Raw genomic sequence first — 11,974 nt, 5'->3', positions numbered from 1 at the left:
TCTGAACATTTAAATTCCTTTTAGTTCTATTTTTATGCAACTCTCAGCCCTAGAGAGGAGGGTAAAATTGCACTATTGTAACCTTTTCCAATCATCGTTTAATCAGAGTAAGTTTCACAATATAGAAAAGTATCTACTTTAGGCAACTGTGATCAATGAGAGAATCTTTTTTCTTTTGTCTTTTCCTCAGATTTCTTTCACCAGTTGTTAGGAAAGCCAAAAGTATTTAAGGCAAAGAAATGGAATTCCATTAGTCAGCACTGAGGGGAAAAAAAAAAACAATTAGCAGATCATTGTAAGCCAAAGTTTGTGTTATGGGAATTAAAGACAGAATGTGATTGCTCTAAAATAAACTGTGGGACACATGGTGTTCTAATTTTCAGGATCCCAGTAAAACAGAGGCCCATCATCAAACAAGAAAAGTTCTTGCAGAAGAAATAAAGAATGCATTTTCATGGGGCCAGGAACCTCCTGACGGCAGGCATGCAAAATTTCTAGAAAATTAACAGTTCAATTTGGTGCAAAGGGGTCAGGGGTCTCACAAGAGGTATGACATAGATTAATTACATGAAATATATAGTGAGAATAATGCAGTGTAGAGATAAGTTTGTGATAGGTATATGAGAAATTATGAAACTAAAATGGAGGTGTCTTAATTGGTGTCTTGCTTACAGTTTGAGAGTCTATTCCATCATGGTGGGAAGCGTGGCAAAGGGCAGGCTGGCAGGCATGGGACTGGTATAATTTCTGTGTGCTTACATCTGATCCATAAGCAGCAGGCAGAGAACAAGTGAGACTGGACTGGTGTGGGTTTTTTGAAGTCTCAAATCCCACCGCCAGTGACACACCTCCAACAAGGACACACCTCCTCCAACAAGAACATATCTCCTAATCCTAAACTTGTCGACCAACTGGGAACCAAGCACTCAATTATATGAGCCTATGGAGGCCATGCTCACCCAAACTAAACCATAGATGGTATATATTGATCTCAGGGAAAATTGTTTTAAAAGAATTTTAAAATGTTATCTTTGTAACTACATGTTACAGATATTAATATTGTCTAAATAATCCCAATGTTACCAATACTGAATATAAATAACATGAGAAAATGGAAGTGGGAATAGAAGGTATGATGTACATAAACTGCCTTCCCCTACCAACACAAAGATTTTAATAGAACTGCAAACTGCAAAGGAGCCAGGAATAGTGATCGAAGCATATTATTTATAAGTAAACAGGCAAATGCAGACAAATTATTAAAAACAGTTTCTTATTCTAACTTTCATGGTGCCAGAAGGTGCTATGCAGCCCTCTAACCAAGAAACGTGATCACCAGTCTTACCCAGCAGTAGGCATTAAGTGCCATCGGAGGGAATTCTTGACCGTCACTATAATCACAGGCTCCTGGGCAGGGAGGCAAAGGACATGTGTCAGACTGCCTTCTAAATAGCTATGTTCATACACATCACTTGATGATACTCTCAGCCTTGTGAAATGAGTTTCTTTGTGCAGCATGCAGTCCGCAGTGGTTAATGCCAAGACTCCTAACTGTTGAAAATGTTGCAAATATATGACTGTCAAATAGTCAATTCTAAGGGGACTTATAAATCATGCCCTTCCAAAGCTCAGGAACATCACAGAAGAGGGGGCTGAAAGATTGTAACAGCCAAAAAATGAGGGGACTGATGCAAACACTGTCTTCTGTACATGTCACAACTGAGGCACTTGTGAACTCACTAGAGTTCTGGTTACCTCTACAAGACCTGCATAATATTGAGCCCCAAAAGATTCCATCTTCGATGGGAGTGAGGCTTATAAAGTCCTACCCTTCCCTGAGGATCTACTGGTCATTAGTATTTGATGATGGGATAGAGAGTCATTCTTCATCAGTATAGCAGCTGGTAAGTTTCACATGCTTCAGTTCACACTAATAATCTCACACCCATGCTCAACAAGCAACTATAATTAAATTCAGTAGGTCATTTTTAAAAAAGATATGGATGTTGGGAAAGGATCAACTATGAAGAAAAGGGGGCTAATAGAGAGCAGAAAGAGAATAAGAGAGCGTAATGGTCATAAATATAACCAAAACACATTATATACATGCATGAAATTGTCAATAATTTTAAGAATTCAAAATAATTGGCTATGTTCTCTGTGATAATGGACTATAAGCTGGTTATCCTTTGCTTAAGGTCTAATATCCATTTATGAGTGAGTATGTACTATGTTTGTCATTCTGGGTCTGGGTTACCTCACTCTGGATTTTTTCCTAATTCTATCTATTTGCATGTAAATTTCAAGATATCATTGTTTTTTATGTCTGAGTAGTACTCCATTGTGTAAATGTACCACATTTTCTTTATCCATCCTTTGGTTGAGGGGCATCTAGGTTGTTTACAGGTTCTGGCTATTACAAATAATGCTGCTATGAACATAGTTGTGCAAATGTCCTTGTGGTATGAGTGTGCATCCTTTGGGTATATGTCCAAGAGTGATATTTCTAGATCTTGAGGAAGATTGATTCCCAATTTACTGAGAAGCTACCATACTGATTTTCAAAGTGGCTGTACAAGTTTGCACTCCCACCAACAATGGAGGAATGTTTCCCTTACTCTGCATCCTCTCCAAAATACACTATCATTGGTGTTTTGGATCTTAGTCATTATTACTGGTTCAGAGTCATTATGATTTGCATTTCCCTGATGGCTAATGATGTTAAGTAATTCCTTAAGTGTCTTTTGGACATTTGAGATTCTAGTGTTGAGAATTCTCTGTTTGCTCTGTACCCCATTTTTAAACTGGCTTATTTGGTATTTTAATGTCTAGTTTCTTGAGTTTTTTACATATTTTGGAGATCAGTCTTCTGTCACATGTGGGGTTAATGAAGATCTTTTACAATTCTGTAGGTTGTGTTTTGTTTTTTTGGCTGTGTCCTTTGCCTTACAGAGCTTCTCGGTTTTAGAAGGTTCCATTTATTAATTGTTGTGCTCAGTCTGTGATACTGGTGTTTTATTAAGGAAGTGGTCTCCTGTGACCATGCATTCAAGGCTACTTCCCACTCTCTCTTCTATGAGATTCAGTGGTAACAATGAGACCCCCCGCCCCCGAAGAGAGAAATACGTGGATCCCTCTGGGAAGGGGAAATAGATAAGATCTCCTAAGAAAATTGGGAGCATTGGTGAGGAGGGAGAAGGAAGGATGGAGGGGAGGGGAAGAGGAGAAGAAGAAAGGGAAGGAGAACATGAGGGAACAAGATGGGGGCAGGAAATAGAAGGAAAACAAGGAAAGAGATGTCTTGATTGTGGGACTTATTATGGGGCTAGCATGAAACCTGGCAACATGGAAGTTCCCATGAATCCACAACGATGACCCCAGCTAAGACCCTAAGCAATAGTGGAAAGGGCACCTGAACTGGCTTTCCCTTGTAATCAGATTGATGACTACCCACCCTAATTGTCATCATAGAACCTTCATCCAGCAACTGATGGAAGCAGATGCAGAGATCCACAGCTAAACACTGGATTGAGCTTCTGGAGATCAGCTGAAGAGAGGGAGGAGCAATCTTATGAGCAAAGGGATCATGACCATGATGGGACTACTCACAGAAACAGTTGACCTGAGCTAGTGGGAGCTCACTGACCCTGGACTGATAGTGGGGGAACCTGCATACGCCCAAACTAGGCCCTTTGAATGCGGGTGACAATTATGTGGCTGGGGCAGTTGGTGGGGACACTGGCAGTAGGACCAGGATTTATCCCAAGTGCTTGAACTGACATTTTGGAGCCCATTATTTTTGGATAGATACCTTGTTCAGCCTAAATATAGAGGGGAGGGCCTTGGTCCTGCCTCAAAGTGATGTGCCAGACTTTGTTGACTCCCCATGAAAAGACTTACCCTCTCTGAGAAAAGTATGGGAGGTAGGGTGGGGGAAAGTTGGGGGAGCAGGAGGAGCAGAGGGAGTGGGAACTGGGATAGGAATATAAAATGAGAAAAGATCATTTTAAAAATTAATTAATTAATTAAAATTTTAAAAAATTCCTATGAGCCAGGCAGTGGTGGCACACATCTTTAATCCCAGCACTCAGGAGGCAAATGCAGGTAGATCTCTATGAGTCAAGGCCAGCCTCATCTACAAGAGCTAGTTCCATCACAGGCTTCAAAACTACAGGGAAACCTGGCTTCAAAAACATCCCCTCCCCGCAAAAAATTGGCTTTGACAGACAGATAAGAGAAATGACATGGGTTGATGAAACAGGGGCCAATGGACCTTTGGCAATAATTTTCTCTACTACTGGGATGTAGCTACCTTCAGTACAAAGATGTTAGAATTAATATGAAGGGTTTCTAGAAGCAATCATGTAGTTCATCAATATAGAAAGATATTTAGGATTGAGGTGGAAACTATTAAAATTTGGCAGACAGACACTTAATGTTGTTCAGTTCTTATTCCCAGGAAGCTTGGAGAAAAGAGAAGATTAGAAAGAAGGAAAGACAACGGATGGATGCTGATACTATTTCCAAGAATAAGCAGGTTTTGAAGGTCTTGAGGCTCTGCTATTCTTACTAGAGATTCACCTCTTTGAAGTTCTGCAGATCTGAAATCCTAAATCAATTTTTTTCACTGTCCTTGATGCTGGCCTAAGGAATTTCATACCTCAGCTGAGCAAGCAGCCTCTGCAGTTTTCCTATGTTCTGATTTTCCATGGTCATCCCCGTTTTTGTAACTTGACTCTTATCATTAATATCCCTAACTTGGGCCTAGAAACCTGATCTGACACTCTGCATTCTTGGCTTTCTTCAAATTTGCTGCAGTTGTTACTTCCCAAGGTTACCTTGCTTATCTCAGGCCAGTGTAGCAACCCAAGTTGGGCCTGTGGTCGCCCTCGTTGATGGAGAATTTTGGTTTGCTATACATGAGAATGTTTCTATTAGTACAGTCACATAATCCAAACTTCTCCTGTAAGTATTATTAGCATGCCTGTATTGGTTAACTGTTGTTTAAAAGTGATTAAGCAAATCTCTCTAGGTAAACTAAGGCTGGACAAGTAAAATCAGGGGCTGCTGCTAATGATAAGGAAATTAAAGTTGAATCTAGGATAAGAAAATCACAGATACACATTCTTAGATTCAAGCAGAGCCTATTGCGGTTTGGATGTGGAATGTCCCCCATAGGCTCATGAGGTTGAACACTGGGTCTTCAGATGCTGGCACTCTTTGTGAGGTTGTAGAGTCATTAGCAATTGGAGCATTGCTCAAAAAGTAGGTCACTGACAGCAGGTTTCATGACCTCATATCCCAGCCCTACTTCTTCTTCCCTTCCTGCATGTTCACTAAGGATTCAATCAGTGGCCTCCTATACCTGCCACCATACCATCCCAGCATCCACAAAAACTGAGCCAAAGTAAACTGGACTTTCCTTAAGCTGCTTTTTGCAAAGTAGTTTGCCACCACAACAAGTAAAGCAGCTAATACAGAGCCCCTCTTTGCCTATACTCCAGGGTCAGCAGCGAGATTTGTCAGAGAGGGAAAACTGTCCAACAAAAAGTTAGGAAGCTTACAGAAACCCTGCAGTTGACTGGTAAAATCTCTGGAGCCCATGAACATAAGAAAGTCTAACTCCCAGAACTCAGATATGATGTGGGATTCCCCTCTGTATGCTGTGAATACCATTGGTTAATAAAGAAACTGGCTTGGCCTGATAGGGTAGAACAGAGCTAGGCAGAAAAAACTAAACTGAATGCTGGGAGAAGGAAGGTGGAGTCAAAGGAGAAGCCATGGAGTTGCCACCAGAAACAGGCACACTGAAAACTTGCCAGTAGTCCATGAGCCTTGTGGTAAAATAATGCAGATTGGTTAATTCTAGATGTAAGAGCTAGCTAGCAATATACTTAAGCTATTAGCCAAATAGTATTGGAAATAATATGGTTTCTGTGGCATCATTTCAGAGCTGAGCAGCCGAAAATGAACAAGATGCTTCCTTACTACAAATTGGCGCGCCAACATGGTTGACTATATTCTGGTAAAACCTGAGAGGGCTTGGAAAGGAATTCTGGACACTAAAAAACAAAGTTTAGCCACATTTTTTTCCTAAATGGGCTTTGCTTGCTGGTGGCATGCTGTGGCTCCTTTAAGACAGGTTGTTATGATTTAGCAATAGCAGAAAAACAGCCACATGGTGCTGTGCTGCTAGCACAAACTCTGACTCTTTCAGGAGGCTGAGCATAAATGGGGTTTGTGAGCAGAGTGCTACAACTTGCTTAATGGCAACATAGACTTGCTGTGTGCCTGAAAATGGGTCTATGAGCATGCCTTGAGCTAAATAGACCTTGACTCTACCATGTTGGAATGGGAAGAGCAAGCAGACAGGGCCTTGTTTGCCCTAGTAATGCTGCTGCTTAGGGTTTTAGCATTTTAAGTAGTAGTTCTGGTCAGAAAAGAATTACAGATACACAATAAAGACAAATTCAGATGGAAAAGACCTCTAAATGGATCACAGCGCTGGATAAATGTATGTAGGCTTGGAATAGAGAAGAAAAATAATATAAACACTTATAAAAAGAAGTAAATGGTTTAATAAAAGAAGGTAAAGTCTTGAAAGAGGCAGAGTAAAACAGTCATTGATTATAAGGAATAAAAAATATAAGCCACATAAAGATGGAATATATACAGAGAGTCTTTTTCTTTAATATTTTTGACTGTGAATGAGCTAAGTAACCAACATATATACTTTAAATGTATTTTGTCTTCAAAATATGAATCTAAGGATATGTTGCTTTGGAAAAGAGGTTCTTCTTTTATTTCCACAGAGGATGAGAACCTGTGGATTCATTCCAGGCTAATCTGGTTTGATGAACCAAGATCCCCTGAGAGGTCACCTTAAATGCCCCCCCAAAGACAATACTTCACTCAATAAAAAGCAAGAGGCAGTTTGGAGAGAACTATGCCCATATTCCTAAATATTGTCTATAAATGTTTGCTTACATTTAAAGAGGGGTATGCTACAGAGATTTGCATTGATATGAATTTTGGTTTATTGATACAAAGTTAAGGTCAATTTTGTTATATGTATATTTCTGCTCTTGATTAAGGTATTGTGTTTGTGTAGCTCATTTAAAAATGTAATGTATAGAACACCTGATTTTCGATAAAGGAGCTAAAAGTATACAATGGAAAAAAGAGAGCATCTTCAACAAATTGTGCTAGCAAAACTGGATGTCAATCTGTAGAAGAATGAAAATAGATCCATATCTATCACCATGCACAAAACTCAAGTCCAAATGGATTAAAGACCTCAATATCAGTCCAAACACACTGAACCTGATAGAAGAGAAAGTGGGAAGTACTCTACAACACATGGGCACAGGAGAACACTTCCTACGTATAACCCCAGCAGCACAGACATTAAGGGCATCATTGAATAAATGGGACCTCCTGAGACTGAGAAGCTTCTGTAAAGCAAAGGACACTGTCACTAAGACAAAAAGGCAACCCACTGACTGGGAGAAGATCTTCACCAACCCCGCAACTGACAAAGGTCTGATCTCCAAAATATATAAAGAACTCAAGAAACTAGACCATAAAAGGCTAATCAACCCAATTATAAAATGGGGCACTGAGATGAACAGAGAATTCTCAACAGAAGAAGTTCAAATGGCCAAAAGACACTTAAGGTCATTCTCAACTTCCTTAGCGATCAGGGAAATGCAAATCAAGACAACTTTAAGATACCATCTTACACCTGTCAGAATGGCTAAAATAAAAACCACCAATGATAACCTTTGCTGGAGAGGTTGTGGAGAAAGGGGTACACTCATCCATTGCTGGTGGGAATGCAAACTTGTGCAACCACTTTGGAAAGCAGTGTGGCGGTTTCTCAGGAAATTTGGGATCAACCTACCCCTGGACCCAGCAATACCACTCTTGGGAATATACCCAAGAGATGCCCTATCATACAACAAAAGTATATGCTCAACTATGTTCATAGCAGCATTGTTTGTAATAGCCAGAACCTGGAAACAACCTAGATGCCCTTCAATGGAAGAATGGATGAAGAAAGTATGGAATATATACATATTAGAGTACTACTTAGCAGTAAAAAATAATGACTTCTTGAATTTTGCATGCAAATGGATGGAAATAGAAAACACTATCCTGAGTGAGGTATCCCAGACCAAAAAGAGGAACATGGGATGTACTCACTCATATTTGGTTTCTAGCCATAAATAAAGGACATTGAGCCTATAATTCATGACCCTAGAGAAGCTAAAGAAGAAGGTGAACCCAAAGAAAAACATAGGCATCCTCCTGAATATTAACCTTCAACAGACGATGAAAGGAGACAGAGACAGAGACCCACATTGGAGCACTGGACTGAAATCTCAAGGTCCAAATCAGGAGCAGAAGGAAAGAGAGCACAAGCAAGGAACTCAGGACCACGAGGGGTGCACCCACACACTGAGACAATGGGGATGTTCTATCGGGAACTCACCAAGGCCAGCTGGCCTGGGTCTGAAAAAGCATGGGATAAAACCAGACTTGCTGAACATAGTGGACAATGAGGACTACTGAGAACTCAAGAACAATGGCAATGGGTTTTTGATCCTACTGCACGTACTGGCTTTGTGGGATTCTAGGCAGTTTGGATGCTCACCTTACTAGACCTGGATGGAGGTGGGTGGTCCTTGGACTTCCCACAGGGCAGGGAACCCTGATTGCTCTTTGGGCTGACGAGGGAGGGGGACTTGATTAGGGGAGGGGGAGGGAAATGGGAGGCAGTGGCGGGAAGGAGGCAGAAATCTTTAATAAAGAAAGAAAGAAAGAAAGAAAGAAAGAAAGAAAGAAAGAAAGAAAGAAAGAAAGAAAGAAATTTAAAAAAAATGTAATGTATAATTAAGAAATATAGGTTAATAGATAATCATCTGTAATAGCCAAGCTTGTAGTCATGTTAGTTAAATTTTCTAGATGTACAGAGATGTATTTCAGATGTATAGGCAGTCTTCAAACCTTTCAAAGACTACAGAATATGGCATTTAAAATGTTTAAGAGCTTAGGACTTTTTATGACAATGAGACACATCTGCTCCTGGCAGTACCAATCTACTTCAAGAGGATGCTAGGCATTAAAGAGGATCCTTATGGAGTTGGCTAGCCATTTGGGCAAGAAACTGCTCTTTCCTGGACTGCTTGATGGTATGCTGTGTGAACTGGACATGCAGGACCCATGGAAAAAGACTGATGAACTTGCCTAAAGGTGAGATGATCTTTCGGGGTTCCTGCATCATGAAAGACACAGCTAGACATTCTTCAGGATATAGATGAAAGTGACTGGCAAACTGCCAATATATGCAGAAATGTCTTTGAAATTTTCTGCTCCATGAAGAAGTCTGCTGGATAATATTGTCCTGTAAGCTGAAGATGGATGCCCCAACAGTACAGAAGAACTCTGTGTGACTGTCCAGGCAGCAAGATGTCTCTGTCATTTCTAGAGTTTTTGAAGTTGCTTATAATGTACTTGCTGTTTATTTAGGTAATATTATATCCTTCTGGAATCTTTGATGGTGTTAAAGTATTTATAGTTATAGTTTCCTTGGTTATGATAAAAGATAAAGTAGATATAAATATTGTAACTGTAATCCTTGTTTGATGCCTGTTTTGTTACATGTAAATTTACTATGTTAAAGTTAAAACTTTCCTTTTTATTTAAACAGAAAAGGGAAGGTGATGTGGGATTCCACTCTATATGCTGTGAATACCATTAGTGAATAAAGAAACTGCTTTGAACCTATAGCAGAGCAGGGCAGAACAGAGCTAGGTGGGGAAAACTAAACTAAATGCTGGAGAAAAGAAAGCGGAATCAGAGAGAAGCCATGTAGCCCCGCCAGAGATAGATGCTGGAATTTTACTCAGTAAGCCTCAGTCACATGGTAATACACAGATTAATAGAAATGGGTTAAATTAAGATGTAAGAGTTAGCCAATAAGAAACTAGAGCTAATGGGCCAAGTAGTGATTTAATTAATACAATTTCTATGTGGTTATTTCAGGACTGAGCAATCGGGAATGAACAAAAAGCCTCCTATGACACAGACAGAACCTGTAAGCCCAGCTAAATAGTCACACTTAAAACCTAATTTAGGCCTCTGGATTGTTTACAATCCCTTTAAATAGCAGCGCCACAAAACGGATGGGATGCTCTTGATTAAACATCATTAGACTGATATCAATACACTCATATTTGACCTTGGGGGTTATGTAATAGAATGAGATCAAGAGGAGAAAAGGTAAATGGATAACCTAAAAACATACTTTCTGCAGGGAAAGGGGATGTGCATAGTTGCCTGCTGTCTTAACCTTTCTCATCCCTTCTTGGGAAAACAAGAGGGAAAAGAACAAGATAAATGGAAATCCTTTTGAGAACTAGGTGCTAAGTTTCTGAATACATTAATTCAATGAGTGACTATAACAACTAATATATGTCTTACTAACCCCATTTAATAAATGAACAATGTTAAGTTCAGAAATATAAATATAATAATTTTCTTAACTCGGCAGGAACTACCAAGATTTGGTTTACAAAATTAAAATCCAAATTGAATTGATCTCCATTTTATCACTCAGTAGGGAACCATAACTATCCTCTAGGTTATCAAGTAAGAATTTCAGTAGAATTCTACTAACATTTCCTCGGTTAAAGTGAAAGACTCTGCTGGGCTTAGGAGCTGTAACCGTGAACTGAGACCAGTCTAAACTCTACGTTTTGGAAACTTTGGAAATTTTGCAAGTGTAAGTAGAATGACTGTTATGAATATGACAGGAGAGCAAAAACCTGTGGACAGAAAAGACAAACATATTTCATGATTTATAAATTCAACAGAACCCTTGGGAAATGATGATTGGACTGAAATTTTAATGATAAGTACAAATTAGAAAAGTAAAAGCTAAATTTGACTTCACAAGGTAATCTAATGACAACCATCTGGAGGCTCACAAGTTTTTCTCAAGAGCAACAGTCCAGGTGACTGTTACCCCTAATGAAATATTAGCAAATTAAATCCAGAAATATGTAAAAAGCATAGCACACCATGATGAATTGAGTTTGGCACCAGAATATAACATTTATTTAACATATAAATATTCAGAGTAACTTGTCACATTATTTTACTAAAGAAAAATTTCTATGAACACTTCATTGCCAGCAAAAATCCATTGACAGAATCCTGTTCTTTTTCAGCAAATACTAGAAAGAAATTTTGAATCAAAAAACTTAATATTAATTAAGTTATATATTCCTTACACTGAGAACAGAACAAGGATGACCATCCTCAAAAGTATATGCTGACATTCTTAGGCTGTGAATTCAGACAAAAGAAAACAATCATAGAAACTGAAAAAAAATCCTGTAGTTGTAAAAATTCCCAAGTTATCTGTGAAAGAACCACAATAGTTGATAAGTGGTATTTCACAATGTGGTGGAATATAAGGTCAATATATAAAACTCAATTGTATTTCTATGCAGTAGCAACTAATTTTTTTAAATCTTAAAGTATGCTATTTACAAGAGCATCTAGAAACACGAACTTCATACAAATAAACCTAACAAATGATATGTAAACTTTCCTAACTATAAAGTATAAAACAATATGGAAAGAAAACATATCTAAAGAAATGGAACTATATTAAACACAGAAAAACATAATTCATTTTCTCCACCCTGTCCCAAGATAATCACAACCAAAACTGTAGCAGAAGTTGCTATGGAGATGGTTCAGTGGGGGAAGTGCAAGCATGAAGACCACAAGACTGGAGTTCAGATATCCAACACCAACATAGACACAGAGTGGTCAAGGCAGTGGCTGGGGAGTTGAGAACAAAACAGAATGCTTGAGGAAGATTTCCAACTTCAGCTTGGAGTTCCATATGCATGTGCACATGTACCCACACACACAAACACATATGCCCATACACATGCAA

This window comes from Chionomys nivalis, chromosome 5, assembly GCF_950005125.1.
Source record: "Chionomys nivalis chromosome 5, mChiNiv1.1, whole genome shotgun sequence".
NCBI classification, from domain to species: Eukaryota; Metazoa; Chordata; class Mammalia; order Rodentia; family Cricetidae; genus Chionomys; species Chionomys nivalis.
Note: the sequence above shows the minus strand (reverse complement) of the source record.